Source organism: Otolemur garnettii, unplaced genomic scaffold (assembly GCF_000181295.1).
Source record: "Otolemur garnettii isolate 467f Iridium unplaced genomic scaffold, OtoGar3 scaffold00015, whole genome shotgun sequence".
Classification (NCBI taxonomy): Eukaryota; Metazoa; Chordata; class Mammalia; order Primates; family Galagidae; genus Otolemur; species Otolemur garnettii.
The window spans coordinates 23,946,318-23,972,231 of NW_003852410.1; the positions used below are offsets into that span (position 1 = coordinate 23,946,318).

Genomic DNA, 25,914 nt, shown 5'->3' on the forward strand with positions numbered 1-25,914 from the left:
CTCAGTGGTAGGGTAAGTACTAATGTTATAATCAACTGGCAGGAGGCATAGAGAGGTTAAGTCAATTGCCTAGGGGCAACCAGCTAGCAAGTGATAGAACCAGGACACAAAATGCACTGGGCTCTAGAGCCTGGGTCTCTAATCATTAAGGATTTGCTGAGATCATGCCTTATGGAAACAGTGTCAAATGTATGTTCATAACTTCAGCAGCACCTGTTCCAGTGTAATATCTGATTGATATAAGTAGACAGAATAAAAATCCTCTATGAAAATGAAGAATCACATACATGGCATTTTCTCCTTCTCTCTAATTTGATGTTAATCAAACACACAGAGCTAAATATTAGGGACTAAAGACTAACATTATCAGACGAAAAGTCCAACAATATGCACTTAACTAAACTGAGTATTATTAGAATCTGGCTGTGAGTAGTTATGTATGCTATGGGGGCACAATATGACCTATAGGATATTAAAATCTGTTATAATGAGATCTAATTATATGCCATACTGTATCCTGTTGAGGGAAGAAAGAAATTAGCTACTAAGAAAAAAATAAATTTTCTACATAGGATATTCTTAGTCACTAAGAGGATTCCACACAAATTTGCAGAAGGTAGCTAAAGATGAAATATCTTTGTACCAGTTTGCAGAGCTGTTCCTGTTAATTGGTGCTAATAATAATTACACCATTTTTAAAAAATCTTTTTTACACTTACTAAAATGAAGCCAAAATAGAAAGAGTTTTTCAGAGCACAAAGAAAGTTACCCCCACTTCTAGAGGTAAGTAAGCAGCATCTTGGTTCCCTATTTCACCAACTACCCACATTCCATTTATGCATCACGGCAAACAGTGTTGCATCTATCGGAAAACACCCGAGAAGCAAACATTTTTTCAACTACTTTGTTTTGATGACTTTTGAGAGAATGTTTAAAGCAAATTATGGCACTTGTTAAAGTAATGGTGTCTAGCTTAATGAAGTTAAAAAGAAATATACACACTTGCTGTGACAATAACATTTAAAAATGTGTTGGAAATATGAGAGCGTTGAATTATACATGAGTCAAGGTGAACTCTAAATTGTTTTTGTAATGAGAAAATCACCAAGAGTCAAAATAAACTTTAATAAACCTTTCAAGTCTCTTGGAGTGAGTGGTGTCCTTGATTTTGTGGTTGTATGAAGTTGTGGGTTTGTGTTTGGGACTATGCTGCATAAAAAATACATAACTCTGAACACTGGAATTGGTTCATTTCAGAGAGAGCTCTCACTGTCAGAATTACGAGGGAGCTAAGATGGAGGCATACTCCTATGCTGATGTTTCTTGATGAGATGGCAGATTGCTTGTAGGTTGGAAATGCTCTTCTGTTTCTTTTCCCGTATCTTTCTTCTGTGTATGTCGTGCTTCTTTTGATAAATGCAAACTTTTGTTTGATCATGTGCCAGGTGGATGTACAGTACTATGCACTCCATTATGGTGCTGGTTTGGAATGGTTGATGTTGTTTCTGTGTTACAAGGCCCCTCTACCTGCCCCCAGCCAGTCTTCCCTAAAGGCTTAAAACAGTGCTCCCTTGCTGCAATTTATGAAGTCTCAGTTTAGAGGGGGGGACAGAGGGGAAGGTGGCAGGGGGGCTGGCTGAGTCTGTTTTTTTGATTTAGTGTGGAGCTTTCACGATCATACTCAGAACAGTGGTGAAAACACCCACTGGGGAGTACTTCTTTACCATTTCTTTATCTTTTTGGTTTTCACGCTTTAGAAAGGCGGTAGAGCACAGGGGTTAACTGTTACCGTTCTGGAGTCAGATCTGGATTTATCATCACTGACTCGAATAACTTTAGCCAAGATCCCTGTACCCCCTAGCTTCAGTTTCCCCATCTGTGAAGTGGGGAAAACACCCTATCTCACAGCATTACTGTGAGGATGAAATGAGATCTAACACAGGACCCGTTCATTAACGTGGTGACATACAGCGAATACTCAATATAGTGCAACTGTTACCATTATCATTTCCAGGTGGAGTAACTACAGACCAGAACTATTCAATGAGACTTACTTGTCAAGAACAAATTCCCAAAGCAGATCACTGGTGGCAGAGGTGCAGCCTTTCTGGAAGGCTACAATGGGGGAAAACCCATTAGCTTTCAGGACCAGGGAATGACTTGACTGGTAATTAAATCTAAGTAGTTTGACACTATGTTAATAAAGTCTGGTGTTTGTATAAGGTTAATGCTTCCACTTCTTGGCAGCTTAGCAGAAGCTGTTCAGCTGAATTTCTCTCTTTGAGATGCCTGTACTGCTCTGTGTGCTTGACTTTTGTTGGTGTTTCTTTCTACCTTACTGTGAAATTCAAACTGCCATTTAACTCCCCATAGGCAGCGCCTGACTTTGGATTTGTATTGCTATGAGCAAAGAATAGTTATTAAAGTATTTTTCTGAGTCATACTTTTGGTTGCCCCAAGGCACTTAATTCCATGCATACTGGCAAGGCAATGCAGTCATTCCCACAGACACTGCTGTGTCTGCTAGATCACCTGCATTTTATGAATATGCATATATTTTCTGTAAGACAAATGGGACTTTGTTAAAACTGTGAGTTCTGTTCTAGAGAGGTTTTGATGAACTTTGCTCATTAATAAAAGTAATGAAGTAGCTTTCTTCTTCCAGCGTTCAGTAACTTCTTTATTTCTCAACATGAAATACTATGAGGAGAAATTTCACCTTAGCCATTAGAGAGCTCCTAGCTCAAGTGGGTCATATAAGACCTATTTATAAGCATGAAAGAGATGGCCTCTTAAATGAAAATTCATAACTCAGTTTTAAAGTATTAAAAGTGAACAATTCTTGCCCTTCCCCGCTACTGCTTCAAACACAAGAGTATTCTTCCTTAAAATGACAGATAGCAGGGTTGTTTCTTCTTGTTTGTTTATTGTAGCTAGATAGAGGAACCGATTTCTAAAACAATTTGAAAGTATTGTTTCAAGTGAGAACTGAGACAATTAGTCAGATAATCCAGAACAATAAAAAACAGAAACAATCAGTGAACGCCATGGCCATTTCTTTTCCACCACATGTTGAAGGTGTTTCTAAACACTGGAAATACAGCAGTGAATGAAAGTCAACAAAAAACGCTGCCCTTGCAGAAGGTACTTTCTTGTAGAGAAAGATAGTGAAGTCAGCAAGTGAAGTATGTGGTGGTTCGGATAGTGAGAAGTATTTTGGAGAAAACACAATTCAGGGAAAGAAGACAGGAGATGGTTATGTTGGGGAGGTGGGTGCTGACCACATGTAAGGTGGCCAGAGAACCTTTGCATGTAGGAGGTGGATTTTGAGTAGAGACCTGAAGAAAATACAAGAGCCAGCCACGTGGATACAGGCAGAAGGGGCTTTCACACAGATGGAGGTTGAGGCGGGAGGGCCCTGAGGTGGGATGGAACCTGGTGAGTTTATCAGTTTAGAAATAGGAAGACCTTCATTTATTTCCTTGAAATGACTTGAATAGTGGCTTTTCACTCTTTAGAGATCTTTATGCAACTTTATCACAAATATGCATATAACTCTCCAAGAAAATTGGATTTGAGGGAAGGAAGAGACCAGTAGTAGATGTGGTTGTACTTTAAACAAGAGGTGACAATTGTGTGGATTAAGGAAGTGGGAGCTGGATTCTAGGAAGAGATAATAAGAAAATGAATTTAAAGACGAGTTTAGAGAAATTTGATTTAGAGGTGGGGAGAAGGTATCACAGAAGATGCCAGGCTTCTGGCTAAGAAGGTAGCGGTTCCACTTATTGGAGGCCCAGTTATGATAACCTGCTAGTCCAGGATTCTTTTGTTGTTGTTGTTGTTGTTGCGGTTTTTGGCGGTGGCTGGGTTTGAACCCACCACCTCTGGTATATGGGACTGGCGCCCTATTCCTGGAACCACAGGCGCCACCGTATTCCAGGATTCTTGACAGCTGCAAATGCTCCCAGCTAAGCATGTTGGTTTGGTGGACCTGCCTTGCCAAACTCTAGAAGTTTTGGGAATGCAGATGGGTCAGAATCTTAAAGAGGTTATTTCATTGAGACACTGGTCTTGGGCTGTATTTACCCTATTAAAATTTCAGACAGACAAGAAAAGTACACTGCATTTCTAAATTTACTCTTTGGTTAGCTGTGGCTATGGGAAACCTCTATTTATTCATCTGAAAATCTGTTAGATGGGAGATCTTCTGATGGTCAGTATTACCACCTATTAAATTCTTGAGAATTGTCTCTGAGAGGCATTTTTCTGTTTATCTTTGAAATAAGAGAGTCTTGAAGGCACAGTTTCCCTGTTCACACCTTCTCTTTCTTCATCTTCTCATCCACTCTCATGACCTTATCTGAATTACAGAACCACACTCTTACTATCCGCACACAGATGTCCTACACTCCTCCAATTTGACTTGTGTAATAATAACTCAACATCCCTCTCTTCCACTCTCTCCTTCATCTGCATGTATCAGCTTGGCTAAGATAAAATCTCATGCTACACGCTAAAATGCCAAGAGCTTTAAGCTCCTGATCCTTCCCTTTCCCTCCTGCCTTCCTCTGGGATAGTATAAGGTGATGGTTACTAGCCTAGGCCCAGGGGCAGACAGATCTGGCTTGGCCAATGGTTCAACATGTGCTAGCCATGTTACTTACCTTGGACCTTACTAGAACTTGGAATGAACACACTTTGTTCACAGGATTTCTGGAAGCTTGAGATGAGAAAAGGCCTATAGAGCACTTAGTTCTGTGCCTGCCAAGCAGGGAGTGCTCCAGAAAGAGCTGACATTTTGATCAGATTCTATTCCTTTCCCTTTAGTCTACTGCAGTTGCCTCCTTATCAGCCTCCTCTGCCTCTATTACCAGCAAATTATTATTATTATTATTATTATTATTTTGAGGCACAATCTCACTTTGTTGTCCCTGGTAAGAGTGCCTTAGCATCATAGCTCACAGCAACCTCAGCAGACTCCTGGGCTCAAGCGATTCTCTTGCCTCAGCCTCTCCAGTAGCTGGGATTATAGGCACCTGCCACAACACCCGGCTACTTTTAGAGGTGGGGGTCTCAGTCTAGCTCAGGCTAGCCTCAAACTGGTGAGCTCAGGTGATCTGCCCTCCTCAGCCTTCCAGAGTGCTGGGATTACAGGCGTGAGCCACCTCACCCAGCCCAAATTATTTGTTAACATAAGTTTTTTTTTAAATTTTGAAATATTAAAGGGTATACATGTTTTGTTTACATACTTTGTTTTTTACAGATTGAGTCAAAGTTAGCAGCGTGCCCTTCACCTAGATAGTGCCCCCAAGAGGTATGGATTTACCCATCCCCTCCCCTGCTCTCTCTCCAGCTTGATTTTCACTGAGATTTTCTTCCATATATACACTTAAATGTTAATCAGTTAATTCCAATTTGGTATTGAGCATGTGTGTTTGTTTCACCATTCTTGTGATGTTTCACTTAGAACAGTGGTTCTCAACCTTTCTAATGCCGCGATCCTTTACTACAGTTCCTCATATTGTGGGGACCCTCAAGCATAAAATTAATGAAGCAGCAACGAAAATAATTTTAAGGTTGAGGGTCACCACAACATGAGGAACTGTATTAAAGGGTCATGGCATTAGGAAGGTTGAGAACCACTGACTTAGAAGAATGCTTTCTGGTTCCATCCAGGTAGTTGCAAATGATACTAGAAATCAACATTTTTTAAAATGGCTGAATAACACTTCATAGCATGCATATGCCACATTTTATTAATCTATTCATGTATTGGTGAGCACTTGGATTGTTTCTATGTTTTTGTGAATTGTGATGCTATAAACATTCAAGTGCAGGTGTCCCTTTTTATAAAATGATCTTTATTCTTTTAGGTATATACCTGGCAATAGGATCGCTGGATCAAATGGTAGGCCTACTTTAAGTTCTTTGAGGTGGCTCGGCGCCTGTGGCTCAACGGGCTAAGGCGCCAGCCACATACACCTAAGGTGGTGGGTTCGAATCCGCAGCCCGGGCCCGCCAAACAACAATGATGGCTGCAACCAAAAAATGGCCAGGTGTTGTGGCGGGCGCCTGTACTCCCAGCTACTTGGGAGGCTGAGGCACGAGACTCGCTTGTGCCCAGGAGTTGGAGGTTGCTGTGAGCGTGATGACATGGCACTCTACCCAGGGGGGATAGCTTGAGGCTCCATCTCAAAAAAAAAAAAAAGTTCTTTGAGGTATCTCTACACAACTTTCCATAGGGGTTATACTAGTTGGCAGTCCCACATAAGCTTTTTAAAACACAGGCTTGCTAATACCTCTCTCCTACTTGAAACTTCCAATTTTATAGGTGAGTGCCTTAGAATTGGGAATACTTTTTGGGGGGTGGGGGGAGAAGTAGGTCAGAGATCCTTTTATAGAATGTAAATCTATGTTTTCTAACTAGGCCTATCCTACTTTTATTGGCCTTATGTCCTATTAAGTCCTCTACCTTGAAATATACTCACCCTCAAAACATTCATATGCCTCATTCTCATATTCATATGCCCTCCCTCCAGCCCTCTTCTATTTCTGATATATTACTCTAGTTCTCTCTTTATAGAAAATGTTTCTCACTGTATTTGCCTACAGAAGCCCAGTCTTTGTTCTCATATTTGACCTCTTCCTGGGCCCCCTCAAATGAAAATGTCTCCGCATTTGTTTCTCCAGTTGGAGTCAATTCCTTATTCTTTCTTCCTCTGTGGTCATTTGCTTTCCTGTCCTTAGGGCCTTTTGACACAGTGAACCAAATATCCCTAAAATCTGGTTGGTCTATAATTCAACTTTCTCTGGGCCTCAAGGCTTGGTGCAGTATTTTGCGCATGATAATTTCTCAATTTAAGTGTTTAATTCAATTTGGAAGCTTTGGATCTCTAAGCTTTGAATGTAAACACACAGGCAGCACTTACACATGGAATTTACCCAGCCACCTGCTGCTCCCTTCTTCACAGTTTACCTTACAACTGAGTGTGAGAGTTGTATTTGCATAACCATCTGTTTTACAAATTGCCAACACTCCCAGATTTGCCCAGTTTTTGTACCACTACACCTTACATTTAGTTTTTACTAGTGAGTCTTTTCAGTGTGATTTGCCACCTGACAGTGTAGACTGGAGATTAAAAACTGGTTCAACCAGTTTGACTAGCTAAAAATAGTGGTGTCTCCAAGTAGAACCAATGTGGACCTGGATTCAAAGGGTCATGGATATCTGAAATCTACCTTTGTCCTGGCCAGTTCATTAACTGATGACTGGGAAAAAGATTAAGGTAACATGTTTTTCATGCATGGAACACCGGGGTCTGGCTTGCCATATCATTGAATATAATCATGGCACAATTGAAACTCGAAAGTCATTCCAACTGAGAATTTCCTTCCTAATCTGGGGGAGGGAAACGGTTAAGAACTTTTCTGAAATTAGCACTGATTTCTCTATCCTTATACAAATTATCATTTGGTATCTGTTTCATTGCTCACAGAAAGCCAGACTAAATACATTGTGTTAAGTATCAGTAATATTTTATTCTGAAAGGCCCAATTGCTATCAAACTCATATACAAAGTGTGAAATCTCTAAGTCTATAAAAGGATGACGGATGCTATTGACCTTGGGTTAAGGAGGATCTTTTAAAATCTAGTCTAGGATGAGATAGTACACCATAGTCTTGGCTGAGAATTTCTCTGCAAAAGTAATGCCAGGGACTACCAAATAAAGGAAGTTATTCTACTGAAAGTTAAAGATAGTAACTTTACTGTTCCTAGTATTTGCTCATGATAAAACCACAGCACTTTGGATCATTAAGAAGTAAGCATTTATTTTCACAGTAACTGCATTAAAGATTACAAATGTTTGGATTTTACTGAAATAGAGTTTAGTACAAAAGGAAAATAAAAAGTCAAAGTGAAGCCTCAGTGTCTTCCACACTCCTTTTATTTCCTCCATAGAAGAGCTTTGTCTCTGACCCTGGTGAAGTGTGCTTGCAGGGGACAGGTAATCTTTCTACCCACCCCAAAAACAAGAGGTTCAGAATTTTTAATGGTGATTCCATGGGCTTTTTGATTAAATTTCCTTTGTGTAAACTGACATTTTTTTTCTGAGTAAATAGAGTCTGTTTGAATCTTATTTTCTCTGTAGAGCTTTCCTCCACAATCCCAGGTAGCATTAACTTTCCCCTTGTGTCTGTAGTCATAGAGTTGAAGAAACTCCAACTATAATTTGGACCGTAAGAACCATATCTAGGGAAAAATATTTTAATTTACAATCTCTAATTTGTATCTGGTAAGGAGGGCCCCTTGGTGTTTGAGTAGGGCTAATGGGTGAAAGGATTTCACACCTTTATGATAGGAAAGAAGAACAGAGGAATTACAGAAGAACAGTCTGGAAGGCTGGAGAGGTTAGTGGGGAGAGGCTCAGCAAGCAGGGAGAAAAAGCAAAGGGTGAATTTGAAATGGGGGCCTAGAAGGAAGAAAGAATTGTCTCATGAGCTTTATTTATTTACTTTTATTAATTTTTTGCTGTGTGAGGGGCAATGTAAACATTTCCAGCTCCCATGAAACCTGATAGCCAGCTCACACTTGTGGGAGTGGATTCTGAGAAGTGTTGGCACCTGCTTCATGGTGGGTGCTCAATAATGTGTGGGCTACATAGCCAGAATAGATCACATGTGTGCCTTGATCTGTGTGGGATGGGCCTGTTGCAGGGATTCACTTTCTGCCCCTCCTTAATTATTTGAAAGTGTTCCATTTCAAAAATATATCTGCTTAGGCCAGGCACAGTGGCTCATACCTGTAATCTTAGCATTCTGGGAGGTCAAGATAGGAGGATCACTTGAGGTCAGGAGTTTAAGACCAGTCTGAGCAATCGTAAGACCTCATCACTACTAAAATTAGAAAAAATTAGCCAGATGTTGTGGTGGGCACCTGTAGTCCCAGCTACTCGGGAGGCTGAGACAGGAGGATGGGTTGAACCTAGGAGTTTGAGGTTGCTGTGAGCTAGACTGAGGATAGCACTCCAGCCTGGACAATAGAATGAGATTCTGTCTCAAAAAAAAATTTTTTTATATCTATATCTATATCTATATCTATATATATATATATCTGCTTGGATGTTAAATCATAAGACCATACCAAATAGCTTTTGCCTGAGTATATTTTGAAGACTAGATGCATTCTATCCTTAAATTGCCTGGTTACAAATGTCTGTGTCCTGAGATTGTGAACTCCCTAAAAGATAGGGCATCAATCCATTCTTTCATTCATTCAATATTATGTTTTGAGTTCTGATATATGTTAGGTGCTGGGATATAGTGAAGAATAAGAAATGGTCTCTGTGCTCAAAGATCTTCAGATTAAGATAAGGGTGGCTGATATAACCAATCAAGTATAAAACAGGAAGGTTCGCAGTAGGACTCCACATCTTGGCACTACCATTTTGGGTTGGACAAGGCACTATTGTGTTAGAGTGTCCTGTGCTTCATGGGATGTTCAGTAGCATCTCTGGCCTCTCCTGTTAGATACTGGCAGCAATCCAGTCGTGATGACCAAAAATGTCTCCAGGCATTGCCAGATTTCCCCCTCCCCGCTCCCATTGAGAATCACTAGCTTTCTTAAGGCTGGACACAGGCATCATGGCAGGAGTACCTAACCTACACTTGGTGGAGTTCTATTAATCCTTTATCCTCAACACCTGGTTGATGCTTAGTAAGTGCTTGTTGAATGAATGAAATACATACTAATCATGCTACCCTTCAGGATTTTTGGAATGAAGTTTAGTAAACTTGCGCAAAATTTGGGAAATGAATTTCACTCTGAATCATTGGCCTCAGCATTGTTCCCAGAAACACTCTCTGTAACCACAAAGGTATTTGTTCCCCAAATATCACAGGGCAGATTTTCTAGTAGTTATTTTCCTGTTAATAAACACTGGCTGTCAAGCACTTTGGCAAATACCAGGTGCCTGTAAATGCTAAATAGTCATTATAAAGCCACATGAAGATTTGAGATTCCATCATCCACAGCAGGGAAAGGACAAAAGCCCGATTCTAGAGAGGAAAAATAAAAGACTTGACATTCAGCTAATGGCTTTTACCCACTGATAGACCCACGTGGGAGCTTGAAACCTAGTATGTCTTAGAAGTAAATGTTCTTTGCAAAAGATCATAATACCTGTCTCAATTTGATGGAAGCACCTTGTCCCCAACTTGGTTACTGTTGATGTGATGACAAGAAAATGCACAAATCCATATTTTTTTTCACACATCTTTTGTCCTAAACCAGACCAAGAACAATGAGATGGCAGAGCTGACCGGCAAGATGAACCTGAACCCCACAATGGATTTCTTGAACATACAGAGCAATAATGAAGGGTTTGGGAACAAGTTGGGTGACTCTGTGTGATAACTTCTCTGGACTGGTAAGATAGTGTAGAAAGTAATTATTTCAGAGCTAATCACAACACCAATTCTGATTCATTTATATGTAGTTTTACATCCTTGAGGATTCATGGAATTGAGGGGGGGGTCACAATTTTAGGGTAGGAGAAAATGGCAAACAAATGTCAGTCTCTCAGCAGTCCTGATAGCTTTCTGCAATAGGCTTCTTTCCTGAGTGAGATAAAACTTCCCAGAGCCAAGTTTTGAGGCTGGAGCCTTGTGGAATCAATGGGCATCAGTTACTTGTTTAGTCTGAGCTAATTCCTAACTGTCTGCTCACCTGGCTGGTTTCATGTTCTCCACTCTGGCATTCTGTCAATGGAAATATGACCTAATAGTAGTCTTGGGTTTTTTATTACAGGCAGTCCTGAGTTACAAACATCCAACTCACGTGCAACTCACAGTTACAAACACAGGCTATTATAGTAAGTCTTCAAGTTATAAACATCTGACTGACATATGGCTTGTGCTTATGAATAGGGGTTATTACAGGTAATAGGTGAAGGTACCTGTTCCAACTTACACACTTAAGAGCAAACTTGCAGAAATATCTTGTTCTTAAGCCGGGGACTGCCTGTACTGAATCTCCTAGTAATTCTCTAAAATCTCTTCCTTTTCCTGAGATAAATATTCCCAGTGACTGCAGAGAAACTCAGTGATGTTATTTAGATGCTGCAATTGATGAGATATTTTTCCCTGATGAATCTCTTGTCCCCTAATTGCCAAGCCATAATTTCTTTGCTGACTCCCTGAAGTTAATTTTATTTGTGATACTTTTCTGTTTGAGAGACAAGGTCTTACTCTACTGCCCAGGCCGGAGTGCAGTAGTGTCATCATAGCTCACTGCACCCTCAAATTTCATGGACTGTGCTCAAGTGATCCTCCTGCCTCAGCTTCCCAACAAGTGACCCTCCTGCTTTAGCCTCCAAGTAGCTAGGACTACAGGTGTGTGCCACTGTGCTGGCTGATTTTTCTATTTTTTGGTAGAGATGGGGTCTTACTATATTGCCCAGATGGGTATCAAACTCCTGGCCTCAGGAAGCAATCCTCTTGCCTCAGCTATCCAAAGTGTTGGGATTACAGGCTGAAGCCACTGTGCCCAGGCTGCAGTACACACAAAACCTGTCAGAATAACTGCTTTTTTTGTTTTAATGTTGCTGCTAAACTTAGGAGGAAAAAACCCCCCACACATTAAAACCTCCTCTCTTCTTTAATTCCTTCAGGAAATGCCTCATTCTTAATACTTAATAAAAATGGGAAAGCAGTCCTGGGAGGTTTCTGGGGGTCTAAGTTCATAAAGTGAATATTCATAAAGCCAGCAGAATATCAAGTTTTCATAATTACACCTATTTATGCATACAGTTCCTGGAGTGAAATCAGCTTTGACTTTGGCTGATTTAATATAGCCTTTCTAATTTAAATCCATCCCTGCTCTTTTTCTTAGCTGTTCAATTTTATATGGGAAAAACGGGTTCTTATTTCCCACTTTCACAAACCAATAATGATTCTATATTTCTAAACAATAGTTAGAGAGCATTTAATTGCTGACCTCGTTCCTAAATTCAAGAGCTTTGGGAAAGGAAAGTATTTCTGTTCTGGAGAGATAAACTTTAAAATGAGAGGGCGAAGGAAGATGGAGGAATTCAGGCTCAGGTGACTCTGCCTAGTTTGACGCCCCCCTCGCCTCACTGGAAGTCAGTAGGTATCCAACTTTGTTGCAAGAACAATGCTTAAGACAGGAGAGAAGACTCTGAGTAATCTCATAGCAAAAGAAGTAAAAAGGTATAGTAAGGAGTGGGATTTTGATGAAAATGAAAGTCTGTTAGAGCAAGTTGGCTCACATAGGTAGAAAGAATCACTTGGAAAGACTTAGAGTTGAATCACAACTGAAAGTGCTGCTTGTTCTGTTATCTAAGGACATGTGGTACCACAAGGTACACACAGACGTTTGGTTGTTTCAGACTGAAAGTCAAGTGGGTGTAAGGGTCTGATTCTAGTTAAAGAGCTATGTACACACAAATTGGAGCTTGGTGCTCGTTCCTTTGATAAGCATTTACTGAATGCCTGCTCTGTGTTGGGCTCTCTTCTAGTTAGAACTGGTTCTTCAGGGATAGTAAAACCAGCTTCTTAAAAGAAGCTCATTTCCAGGGTAGGAAACTAAAGATGTGGCATTGTCCTGATCTGGGAGGGCTCACCTTGTTCAGATAAAGTAAGCTGTGAAGAAAGAAGTGTAATTACTACTGCTCATGTCAGGAAGTTGTTCATATATTGCCTACCATCAAATTATTTTATATAAGCAAGAGTATAAAGTCTTGGTGAATTAACTTTATTCTATTAGACATAGTGGAGGAGAAGTTTCTCTCTTTTTAAAACATTTAGAAATTATCTGAATTTTGAATATACAGAATATTGCTAGCTTCCTACTTCTCTTTGGGGGATATTCATATCCGACTTTTGAAAAGGATGGTTCCTATACAAGAATAAATCTTTTAGTTTTCTGATTACACATTTACCAAGTGGCCTCCCAGAACCAGAAAGTAGTCAGGCATGAGTGACCAATGATTGAGAGGAAGCTCTGGAAGTTTATACATTTGAATTTACCTATTTTAAATAGAAAGCTATGAATTAAGGCCAAATCTCACATTTTCAGAGGAATGAAGACTGCAGGGATGCCAGGTGGGTGTTCTGTATGCTGATTTCATTCCTTCTTACAAAATGATTAATGACAGTGAAGTACACAACAACCAAACCTGGATCACAGTATGCATGCTTCTGGGGGTATCCAGGAAGAATTGGGCCTTTTGAAATAGCAAACTCGGTCTCTTCTGAGATGAGGCTTTGTCTTAATAATTTTGACGCTTATTGTGACTTTCAAAATCTTGAAGTTTAAAGTGTGTCAATTCCCCGTTAAGTACCTTCAATATCTATAGACTCAGATTCTGTAGTGCACAGTCTATGTTTTGGGGGGTTCATTTTTATGTTTCTCTTGGAATATATATTTGTGGTTAGTGCAACCAGTATTTACCACAGTTCCTGGAACACAATGGGAACTTAGCAAATGTGTGTTGAATGGATGGTTATAACTCAGATCCTATCCTTGATGAAGGTTATTACTCCCATTTTTAATACAGCCTTTAGGGAACTCTAGTTATGTTGGAAATAGTCCTCGTCCTTCAGATATTTGGTTTCTTATAAGGGTGATCAGATAAAACCTTACCTAACTAAAGTGCAAAGCAGTAACGGTTTTCCCACCAGGAAAGATTTTTACACAGAGCTATGGAGTTTTAGAAGAGGGAGAAATGCTGTATCTTTGGGAGTAAGAATGTTAATGGTAAGTACATATTTCGTGGAACAGATAGCATTTGAGCTGGACCTTAGAGGATGGGTCAAATTTTGCTAGGCTGAGATGGGAGAGGGAAGGAGAACCTTCCAGGTAGCCCAATAACTATGCAGAAATAGGAATCTGTATGTAGCATGCTTAAGAAATGGTGAATAGACAAATTTGGCCAGAACAAGGAATACAGGAAATAGTGGGAGATGACTCTGACAAATAGGTGAAGAGTCAAGGCTTAAGAGGGCCTTGAACTATCCTATGGCTCAGAGGATAGCCATTAACACAGCTAAGTTAGAAATCATAGACTAATGCTGGGCATGGTGGCTCACATCTGTAATCCTAGCTCTCTGGAGGCCAAGGTAGTAGGATCCCTTGAGCTCAGGAGTTTGAGACCAGCCTGAGCAAGAGTGAGACTTTATCTCTACTAAAAATAGAAAAAACTAGCTGGGCAGGCACCTACAGTCCCAAGTACTTGTTTAGGCAAGAGAATTGCTTGAACCCAGGAGTTTGATGTTGCTGTGAGCTAGGCTGACTCCATGGCACTCTAGCCTGAGCAATAGAGTGAGACTCTGTCTCAACAAAAGAAAAAATAAAAGGATGGATGGAAAAAGAGGAAGACAGGAGGTCAGAGACCACTCCATTTAGTCTCTAAACACATGACTTAAGATCAATGTTTTCCTATGGCCTCTTGCACACCCTGTTTCCCCATAACGATGCCAATTCTTAAGTTATGAGAGTTTCATAAAGCCCAGGATGGGCTCCCCACCTGCTGTGTCTGAGCACTCATCCCATGTAGTTTGGTCTGGTTTTTTCAATCCTGAATCAACTATTTACAAAATAGTTGTAAAAAATGAATGAAAATTAACAAAAAAAGAAAGATAAAAGAAAAACCAAGAAAAGCTGTAGGAGATGGCTTAATTGGGGGTTTGAAAGGGGGCACCAGATTTATACAGCAGTTCCCTGAGGCTACAGGCAGGGTTGGGCAGGCTCCCGCTGCTCTTGGTGTCCCTGACCATCTGCTAGGCTGCCACAGACAGAACTGCAGGCATTGGGGACACCTAGGATGAAACTTAAAAAGAATTACATTATTAAAAAAAAAACAACACAGGATTTCTGTATTTTTATTATTATTATTATTCCATTGTTGGCCAGAGGAGTTGTGAGTGGTTTTGAATTTCACTTTTGGAGCCTCACAGAAAGGATAGTGCCAGAGCCAGGGGACATGCACTGCTCAGTGCTGGGGCTAAGCTTATGCTGCTGTGCAGATTTGTGCCCAGCTGGGGGATTTATCCCTCGTAATGAAAGCCTGACTCTTGAATACTTAAACAGGGCTTGAATTAAATTTTTGATGTTCCCCTAGTATCTCAAGTTTCATAGCAAATTTATTTCACTAGCAGCCCCCTTAGAACAAGTTGTTTTTATTTTACTTCTCTTCTCTGGGAAAAAATTCTCTTTGTAAGTTTTTTGGGAAGATTTCTTTAATAACATAAGATCTCAAGGTCTCAGTAGAGTCAAATGTTGGGATTCAAAATTTTCACTCAGATCATTTGTTAGGAAAGTATTTTATATGGATTTAAAAATAGAAACTTCTGCCCTCAAAATCAAGAAGATAATCAGCTTCTGGGTTGTTACCCTAAAGAAATGATTTTAAATCTGTGAAAAATGTAAGGCTGATTGCTTCTAAGAGAGAAAAATTCAAAGCCATGTAAAATTCAAAGTCCGACAATAAGAGATTAGTTCAATAATTCACTTCATCTCAATATAATGGAATATTATGCAGCCATTACAAAAGGACATGATTAGAGTTCAATAACAATGACTATAAAAGTACTACCAGAGTTAATGTACTTTAATTTTTCTTGGTCCTATGAATAGATAAACAAATTGCTATTAACCATCTACTATATGCTTAGCACCCAGTCACCATGTTGGACATTTATTATTTCATCTTCATAATAACCATTTGATATATAGATACTTAAAATATTTTTACAGAAGAGATAGAAATTATACAGGTCAATACTATTTTATTTGGAAAATGTCAGAATTCCAAATCAAACTAGCCATCCCATAGGGAAATTCAGTAGCTCACATAACTAGAAAGTCTAGAATGTTCTGGTTTCAGGTATGGCTGAACTCAGGGTCTCAAATTTATTTATTTATTTTTTGGTTCAAGTCTTTCTATGTCTCCCCCTCCCTCTCATTCTCTCCTCTCAAGGATCTGATTGCATCTTACCGCTTTTATTCTTTAAACAGACTCCTTCTGCATCAGGGGAAACCTGGCCACTAGCAACTAGACCCACAGAGTAACTCCGGACAAAGAAGAAATTCACTACCTCAGTAAATCCAAGAGGAGACTTGACGCCTGGCATGAGTCACTGGATCATCTACAGCAATGGGTGGGGCACGATGATTGACAATCCAGCAGGACTATATGAATGGCAGAGGGCTGGTTTCCCCACAGAAGGAAGCTGAGGTGCCTACTGTTAAATTATTTCCCCCAGCTTTCTGGCTTAAGCCATCCCCCACTCCCAATCAAAAATCTCTCCCTTTCATTCAACTAGTTTTCATCTTTGTCAATGCTCCTGGACTTTATAAGACTTCTCTGACCACCCAAACCAGTAGCAAATGCTCGTTCCTATTGATTTCTATGCAGTATCTCCAACACTAGTAATAAAAAACAAACAAACAAAGAAACAAAACACTTCCTTTGTGTGATATCTCTTTGTCTTATCTTATTGACTTGACTGCTACCTCTAGCCTGGTGAAGATTTGTGTATTTCATGCTACTGTATCCCCACAGGTCTGGTACATTGCAGGTGCTCACTAAGCTGATAGCCATCCTTGGCTTTTCTTTTTTCTACTTTCATGTAAAATGGGGCATCAGTACAGAACCATGGACAAACAATGTCTCTGGACTGCACCCATTTATTATGCAACACTGTGAAAGCTGCTTAACCTCCAAAAATATCTGATTCCACACCTATAAAATGGGTGTAATGGTAACTGCCTTAAAGGTATTTAGGGAATTAAATATGTTCTATTTTGTTTAATAGGCCTTTGTGCTTAGGATAAATGGCAGCCCAAATATTGGCATTTAATATCACTTTTCCCTAGTCTCAACTGCAATTTTCCAAGTTGTTTTTTCACTGTAATAATTTTATGGTTTTTTTTTTGTTTTACAATTTCTAGATTGTCAATATTCTACCTACTTTTTTGCCCACAGGTATAGCTAGTCAATTGGCCAGTAGAGCAATATGTCACAAATAAAATGCTCTTTGCAATTCAGACTTAGCTATTTCTTTCTTTCTTTCTCTCTTTTTTATTAAATGGTAACTGTGTACATTAAGGCACTTCTGGGGTACAGTGTGGTGTTTTCACACACAATCCAAAACACTTCCATCAAACTGGTTAACATAGCCTTCATGTAATTTTCTTAGTTATTGTGTTAAAACGTTCATATTCTACTCATAGAAAGATTCACTTGTACCCTTGTAAGATGAACCACAAAAGTGAACTCTCGCATCCCCCTCCCTCCCCCCACTCCCCCTCCCTCCCCCTCCACCTATCCTTAGGTTATTAGGTTATAGCTTTCATATGAAAAGATTTAAATTAATTTCATAATAGGGGTGTGTACATTGGATACTTTTTCTTCCATTCCTGTGATACTTTGCTAAGAACATTTTCCAGCTCCATCTATTTCTTGAGACAACATGTCAAATGATTAGATGTTTCTTAAGACATTTCAGGAGAACATGGAGGAGGATTCAAAGTTGCAGGTCTCAGATAGGTGGTGGAGGGAAAGTGAGATCACACCTTGGCCAAGTACTCAAGTATTTTCAATAACCACATCCTTTGTAAGGGATGCAAGCCAGTTTTACCTAGAGTCTCTTCCTATGTGTTCCCAGGGCAAATTTGGAAACACTTCCTTGCATGAATCTGTGCCTTTGATTAGGATCCTGCTAATAAGCAATGGAAATGAAGATATCCAGCTGGGAGCAAGGACTAAGAGGGCTGAAAAAATCCAAACTCTGGATTTTGTGCAAATTATTTGAATGTTAAATGAACTGTGGATATTTCAGCAAGACATCCTTAAACTGCTAAGAGCCCCTGTGAAGCTCTGTGTGTGTGTGTGTGTGCTTGCTCTGGATTCGAAGGGATAAATTCAGCAAATTGTAAGGATCTTTTGTCATGTCATCTTGGGGGACAGGGTGGGAAGATCTACTACTTTAAGAAAATGATGGCAGAGTGTGAAAGTCTGAGACTGTTTCTCAATTGGATGTCTCAATCAAATTTTCCAAGTTTCTTACTGTTACAACATTGTGTTCTTCACACCCTCCTGTTATTTTCAGCTAGCACAATCCCTTGCTAGCTGGTAAGGGATTCAAACCCCTGTTCTCTACAGCCTGGTTGTTTTAATGGAGTTGTGCTCTTTCCCCGCTTTCCCTAGAGCAGTGGTTCTCAACCTTCCTAATGCTGCAACCCTTTAATACAGTTCCTATGGGTCGCAACCCACAGATTGAGAACTGCTGCCCTAGAGCTTAATATCTCAGTGTCAAGATGGTAGTGGGAGAGCCAAAGGGAGGGGAATGGAGAGATGGGGGACACAGTGAAGCTCCATATTGGGACTAATTGCATTTGTCAGTAATGACAGCAGCTTGAGCAGAGTTTGGAGACTTAAAGAATAAAACATAATATGAAAGAGTGTTTGGTGTTAACAGGGCAATGAGAAGCCTTCCAAGGCATTTCTGAATATGAGAAAGTCAATAGATTTCGGTTTATTCACCTGTTAGCCAGTCAGTCTGTTGAGACTTAATAAATACCAGCTACACAGAAAGTACAGTGTGGACACCACAGTAGATAATGATAAGGCTGATGAAAATAATGGCTTGCATTAATGAGCACCTGCTGGGTGCCTGGTGATGGATGTTACAATGACTTTATGTTTAATGATTCATTTACTCTGACCAACCACTTTATAAGTTAGGCCCCACTTCATTTCATAGGTGAAGAAATGGAGGCACAGAAAGGTTCTAGAACCATGTGCTCAAAGTCACACAAATGATAAATGATTGTACTGAGATTTGGGCTTAGGCAGTCTGGGTGCAGAGCCTAAATTCCTATCCCCAATTGTCTCCCATTGACAGGTTTTACCCTCAAGGATAGTTGGGATAAAGCAGGTAGCTTGGGGCCAGGATTTGGGTTTTATTTGGCTTTGTGTCCTTGGTGCCTAGTACAGGGCCTGGAACTCAGTGAGGTCTACACAGTCATAATTATTTTGATTTTGACTTCAAGAAAGAGTCTTGTTACCAAAAAGAAAACATATGAACTTTCGTTTGATTGAGAAGTAGAAACTAAAAATCAACAGAGTCTGGGGGTACTACAAGGGGGTTAAATTAGTGCCCTAGTTGCTTGGAAATGCCCAACTGGCTCAAATTCCATAGTTTGATATAGAGTCAAGAGCAGTATTAATGCTCCTAAATTCTTCAGGAAAAACACAGGAATTCTTTGATGTCAAAATCTAAAACTAGTCATGGAATTTGAGTTGGCATTATTTTTCTCTCTAGAATGCCAGCTACATCAGAAGGCAGAGTTTTGGATAAAGCTACAAAGCTAATACATCAAGATTAGAGGAAAGAGAGAGAGAGAGAGCTTGAGGGGGTAGCTAAGAGAGGGAACACAAGAGGGTGTTGGGGCAGCCAAGAGCTAGCAGTGAGGTTCATGGACCTAGAGAAATGAGTACAGTGAGAAGCAGAGAGTTCCCCATTAAGTGGAATTATTCAGACAAAAATGAAGCAACTTCGGAGCTGAAGTCAGCAGCTGCCTCTGAAATGCTTCTGGGGCAAGCAACCTGGGGAAAGGCTTTTAAACTTCCTCAGACTTAATTTCTGCATTTCAGTAATGGGAATTATCTCATTCCTCAAAAGATTATCTTAAGGATTTAAAGGAAAGACATGTGAAAATGCCTGGTGCAATGTCTGGCACACAGTGGGTTCTCAATAGCTTCTGGTTGTTGCTATAAGTCAGGATTTCTCCACCTCAGCCTCTTGACATTTTGAGCCAGATACTTTTTTGTTGTGATGGGCTGTCCTGAGCACAGTGGAATATTTAGCAGCATCCCTGGCTTTCATTTGTTAAATGCCAGCAATATCACCCCAGTGGAGATAATAAAAAATGTCTCCAGACATCGCCAAATGTCCCTGGGGACGGGATGTGTCTAAGTTCATTTATGCTCTTATAACAAAATACCCAAGACTAGGTAATTTATAAAGAATAGAAAGTAATTTTCCTCACAGTTCTGGAGGCTGGGAAATCCAAGATAAAGGAACCAGCAAGTTCAATTTTCTGGGGAGTATTGCTGTACCTTGCTGTGGTGACTCTCGGGGGACCAAGGGCAGAATACTATGATTTGAATTTGTCTCTCTCTCCACACTCATGTGTTGCCATTGTGATAGCATTGTGAGGGAGGGAGGAGAGGGGAGAAGAGGAGGGGATTGGTGTGATCCCAGTGAATGGGCACAATGTAAGGGTTAGGGCACACCTTTTGGCTGCAGGACACACTACAAGAGGGACTCTATCTAACATATACAAATATTGTAACCTAGTTGTTTGTACCCTCACATTAACCTAAAATTAAAAAAAAAAAAAAAAGAAGTGGGACTTGTAAGAAATGGTTGGGCCATGAGGTCTCCTCCCTCAGGAATATGGGACCCTTATACAAGAGGCTTCATAGAGGATTCTGCTCTCCTGCTCTTCTGCCTCCCACCCTGTGAGGACACAGCAATAAGACACTATCTTGGAAGAAGAGAGCAGCCCTCACTGGACAACTGCACTTGCTGGTGCCTTGATTTTGAAGTTTCCAGCCTCCAGAAACAGTGAGAAAATAAATTTCTATTATTAGTTACCCAGCCTCAGGTATGTTGTTGTAGCAGCATAAATGGACTGAGATGAGGTGGGGGAGTGTCAGAGGCAAACTCACTCCTCCTCCTGAGCTGAGCACCACTGGCCTATGTGGGAAAGGAAGCTGCGTGTCCCCAGAATATGATGGGTTCTAGTGTTGACACACTTAACATTTCATTTCATTTTAAATGAAAGGAGAAAATAAATGAAAGGAGAAAAATGAAAATACATTTCATTTCATTTTAAATGAAAGGAGAAATGACCCAAACTTGGGTCATTGCCAAGTTTCCAGTAGGTCTTGATTTTCTAACTAACTGGAATAAGAGGAAATCTGACAAAATGTGTAAGGTTGGGACAGACATTTTCTTTGTTTTTTAAGCAGTTTTTGGCCAGGGCTAGGTTTGAACCCAGGCACCAGCAAGTTCAATTTTCTGTGGAGTATTGCTCACTTTTTCCAGGATGGTACCAGTATGGGGCCAGCTCCTTTGAGCCACAAGTGCCGCCCAGGACAGACATTTTCTACCGGCCCTCTGAAGGCACTGACTCCAACAAAGGATGAGAGAGTTGTGGGCCCTGGAAAGATCACATGAATTCTTTAAGCAGTTCACTGCCTTTATTAAGGTTATTGGGCTACAGCTCATCTCTTTGTTTAACTAGCTAATTGGAGAAATGTGGTACCAAATACAGTGGGGATTAACCTTCATTAAATTGTAATTAAGAATTTGCTAATCATAAAAAAGCTGAAAAGGAGCTGAGGATGCAAAATTTAGTAAAATATCTAGATGGTGTCCTGGGGAAATTGTAAATGCATTAATTTATTTGCCTTCATCTGTGATGCCAATTCTGGGAAGTGTATTTGTTGATGCAAAACCTACAGTTAGTTTAGATTCAGAGTTCATTTAAGGTTAAGTCCATGCCCTTTTGCATTGTCAACATTTCTTGTTTCAAAGATTGTGGAGGTGAAACACACACACTCACTCACACACACACACACACACACACACCATGCCAGAGGGTCAGATTCTGACAAATGTGCCTGTGACTAACAAGATTCATACTTTGGGAGCTTCAAATGATGTTTTTATTTTTATCTAATAGCACCCAATATGGTGTACTTAGGATAGAACTTTAAAAAAAAAAGTTCCCCATTTATCCTGCTCATTAACCTGCAGATGTTTGGTTGTGATTTTACAATAAATCTACGCCACTAGAGCTAGGTGAGTAAGTGTACTCGGTCCTGGGTGGAGTTACACTTCCTTCTCTGTTATCAAAGCCCATCTACATACTTCTAGCAGGCAATTTTCAGTAGAGTTAAAATGAGTCAATAATTTTCCTTTTAATTCACTCATATATACATGTTGCTTGGCCCATTAAAGATGCTTATTATCTATTAAAATGAAATATATTTAGACATAAAGTGGAACTGTCATTAGAGAGAAGAGAAAAGGGAGAGAAGAGAGAAGAGGAAAGGAGAGGAGGAGGGAGATGTCTATGCAATTGTTAAATGGCTCAGAGACTGCAAAATTTGATTTCCATCCCTGATTATGCCCCAATAAAGGCCCAGCTCTGAACCCTCCCCCTGCTTTCCTTAAGATAGTAGAGGAGAAGGACAGTTTCAGTGACACAATCCTTTCTTTTCTACAGAATCTTAAGATGGACATTGAGATTCTTCCTAATTCCTACAGTAGTTACTTTTAAGCTACAGATGCTGGCAAGGGTGTGGAGAAAGGGAACACTTTTACACTGGTAGTGGAACTCCAAACTAGTACAGCCTTTTTGTTAAGTATGGAGAATCCTCAAAGACCTAAAAGTAGATTTTCCATTTGATTCCACAATCCCATTACTAGGCATCTACCCAGAAGAAAAAAAATCCTTTTACCATAAGGACATATGCACTAGAATGTTTATTGCAGCTCAATTCATAATCACCAAGATGTGCAATTAACCCAAGTACCCATCTATACATGAATGGATTAATAACTTGTGGTATATATATACCATGGAGTACTATTCAGTCATAAAAACATGGAGACTTCACATATTCTGTACTAACCTGGATGGAGTTGGAGAACATTCTACTTAGTAAAGTAGCAGAAGAATGGAAATGCAAGTATCCAATGCATTCAATATTAATGTGACACCGGAAGATGATCAAATATACACCCATGTAATAGAAGAACAAAGTTAAACTCAAGTGGGGAAAGGAGGGAGGGGGGAAGAGGAAGGGGCATTGGTGTGCTTTCACCTAACAGGCATAATGTAGGGGTACATGGCACACCTCTTGGGTGAGGGGCACAACTGCAACTTGGACCCTACCTAACAAACACAAACAATGTAACCTAATTGTCTGTACCCTCATATTAATCTGAAATTTAAAAAACTTTAATATAAAATAAACAAAATTCATGTAAAAAACCCATTTACATTAATATGGCAAAAAACTCTGAAGCCTTACTGTTTGACTTGAGATCTGAAAATGGCTCAGAACATTTTGTCACAGAAATCTAGGTAGGAGATTGACTTTAAATCTATATTCTAAGGAACATGACAAAGTGATAAAACCTGATGTGACATTTCAATTCCACAATCATGCACCATTCAGGTGGCCATTTCTGCTTTCTGAGAACTGATATTTATCCTTCTGTACAAGAAGGCGCTTACGTAGTGACATACAGTAGCTAGCTGATTTCTTTGGCCTAATTTTCTCACCATTATGTCACCCAGCATCCTTAACAATTATATTACTTCTAAAGACATTCAGATTCTCATTTTACTTAAAGGTGGGTAATCTTGTCACACATTCAGTAGAAAAATATTTCTTAAAATAGCCAGTAATAAACTTGGCCCCCATCTGCCTGAAACTACTCACAACTGCTTATGAATGTGTAAGAATCAATCTTGGCAATCTCTAATTTATATTTATACACATTGATCTTGACCATTTTCAAAGCTTGTTTTCCCTCACTGGTGTCTTCTATGTGCAAGAGAGAGAAATGGCAAGCAGAACTCTCTAGTCGTTTTAGCACCATTGATAACACGGCAATCGTCCATAATTCCAAATGGATCGTGGAGGTAAATAAAAACCCTCAGTGACAGTCAAATGACCAGAGGAGCCTGGGCATTACTGGGTGTGGTTTATATATTTCCAGAGTAACACAATGTGGCAGCTGACCATAGGGATAAACCTGTTTGTCTTACCTACCTCCACTCCACTAACTTATAGCATATTGTTGGACCTTGAGCCCCCTTACATGGTAGTTATGAATTTGGGCCCTGGATTTGTGTTGAAACTCTATACGCTGTGTCTGTCAGTAATGTGACCTGGGATAGTTCCCTTTCATCATTTATAAATGTGAATAATCATATAAACTAAAGGTTTTTCTTTTTTTTTTTTTTTTTTAATAATAATTTAGCAGGTCCAGGCCGGGTTCAAACCCACCAGCCTCGGAGCATGTGGCCAGTGCCCTAACCACTGAGCTATGGGGGCCACCAAACTAAAGTTGTATCAAATAAGCTCATTGCATAGTAAAAATCCAATCAGCATCAGTTAATATTATTGTTATTGTCATCACCATTATCTTCCTTGTCACTTCCTAACACAGTAATCTTATTTGTGCATGATCTATAACGTCATGACCTAGGGGACCACAAATCAGAATGGGAATTTGTTAATTTTTGGATGTTAACTAGCTTAGAAAGATTCCTAACCTCTTAAAACTGCCTGAATTAACTAATGTCCACATAATATAGTAACTTCATTATTTCAGATTAAAAGTTTGGCTTGGAAGAATCCCAACTTACAGAATTTTAGCAAAGGCATGTGTTTGGTTAAAAATGAAAGAACAAAAAAATATAGATGGTAACCAAAGCAAAGTTGCCCAAGTAATGATCAGTAGCCATCTTTCTGAATAAGTAGGATTTAAAACAGGCACAGTTATTATTAAAGACTGAATAAATGCTTTTCTAGTATTTGAAATTTTTCTTAAATATGAACCACCCTCTCAAGCTCACGCTGTGAATTTGCTCCAACCTGCTCCTAACAAATGGTACAGTAGCACAACCTCACTTCCCTAATCATGGCCTTAGCATGGTGGGATTTGAATTGGTGAGGCTTGTTATTTGCAGCTGCAGTGACATCCTGAGGGTCCATGCAATCTGATTTTGTGAGTCCTATGACTCAGGCCCATTTTTAAATTAACTTTTATCTGCTAAGTAATGAACGCTTAAGTTTTTTAATATCACAGAAGTTTCATTTAGGAGGTTTTCCTTTTTTATTACTAGAGTTATCTCTCTCCCTGCTCCCTGCCCCCGCCACACGATATAATAAAACAAAACCTACCCACTGTATTACACAATTCAGAATTTCATTATATCCTGCTAGATGGGAAAGACTATTTACACACAGATGAAGCAGCACGCCTTTACAAAATGATTTTATACGAGTAGAATGCAGTTTTATATAATCAAATAGATTTTTTTCCTACTTTATGGGCAAACTAGCAGCATCAACTTCTGTCCAAAACTCAGGATAGATCTTTGGATTTTAGAATTTTAGAATGTCTGCATGTGGCTAGGAATTTACGTATGCATGTTGTTTGATGGTATTTGCATCAGCAATGTCTTTTGCATGCCTATCTATATAGGGATAGAAAGGGATGAGCCAAAGTTAGCTGACTCTGTCAAGATATTTTAAAACCCTTAAGAGTATTAGTTCCAATTTGAGAAGGAATACAGACATCTCCATGAAGATTCAAATCCTGCGTCATTCTCTTTTTTTCTAAGTTAACATTTTAAAGTAAGGCAAATCTGAACTTCTTCTAGTCCCTTCAAACATAACATAAAATGTCTAAAAACGGGGGCTTCTCCCAGTTACTGTTAACAGTCTGTTTAATTTAAGGTTCTAGGCTCTGTGATACATAGAAGAGAGATTTGTGTTATTTATTTTATCCCCATATTCCCTAAAAACAATTTTAAAACTATGTTCTTACTTGCATAAAGTTGACATCTAATTTTATTTTTATTAAAAATGTTAATAGTTGCAAAGAATGTAATTTCCTGCATATTGTAAGTATTGCTATGTATAGCCTTAACTATTGCATCAATTTTTAAATGTCTTCAATGAAATAATTACTTGATATTCTGTATCATCCACTAAAAATTTAATTAACAAGTTCTTCTTTAACAGTTGGAAATTTTGCATCTTCCTTTAGTTCTCTTTGAATTTGTATTTTTA

At 39.5% G+C, this 25,914-nt stretch overlaps 1 protein-coding gene across 2 annotated transcripts in view; it reads right to left on the reverse strand.

The window, feature by feature from the left end:
* SYNPR (synaptoporin) overlaps positions 1-25,914 on the reverse strand; it is a 361,119-nt gene that overhangs the window by 23,809 nt on the left and 311,396 nt on the right. The gene's annotated exons all lie outside the window — the stretch shown is intronic.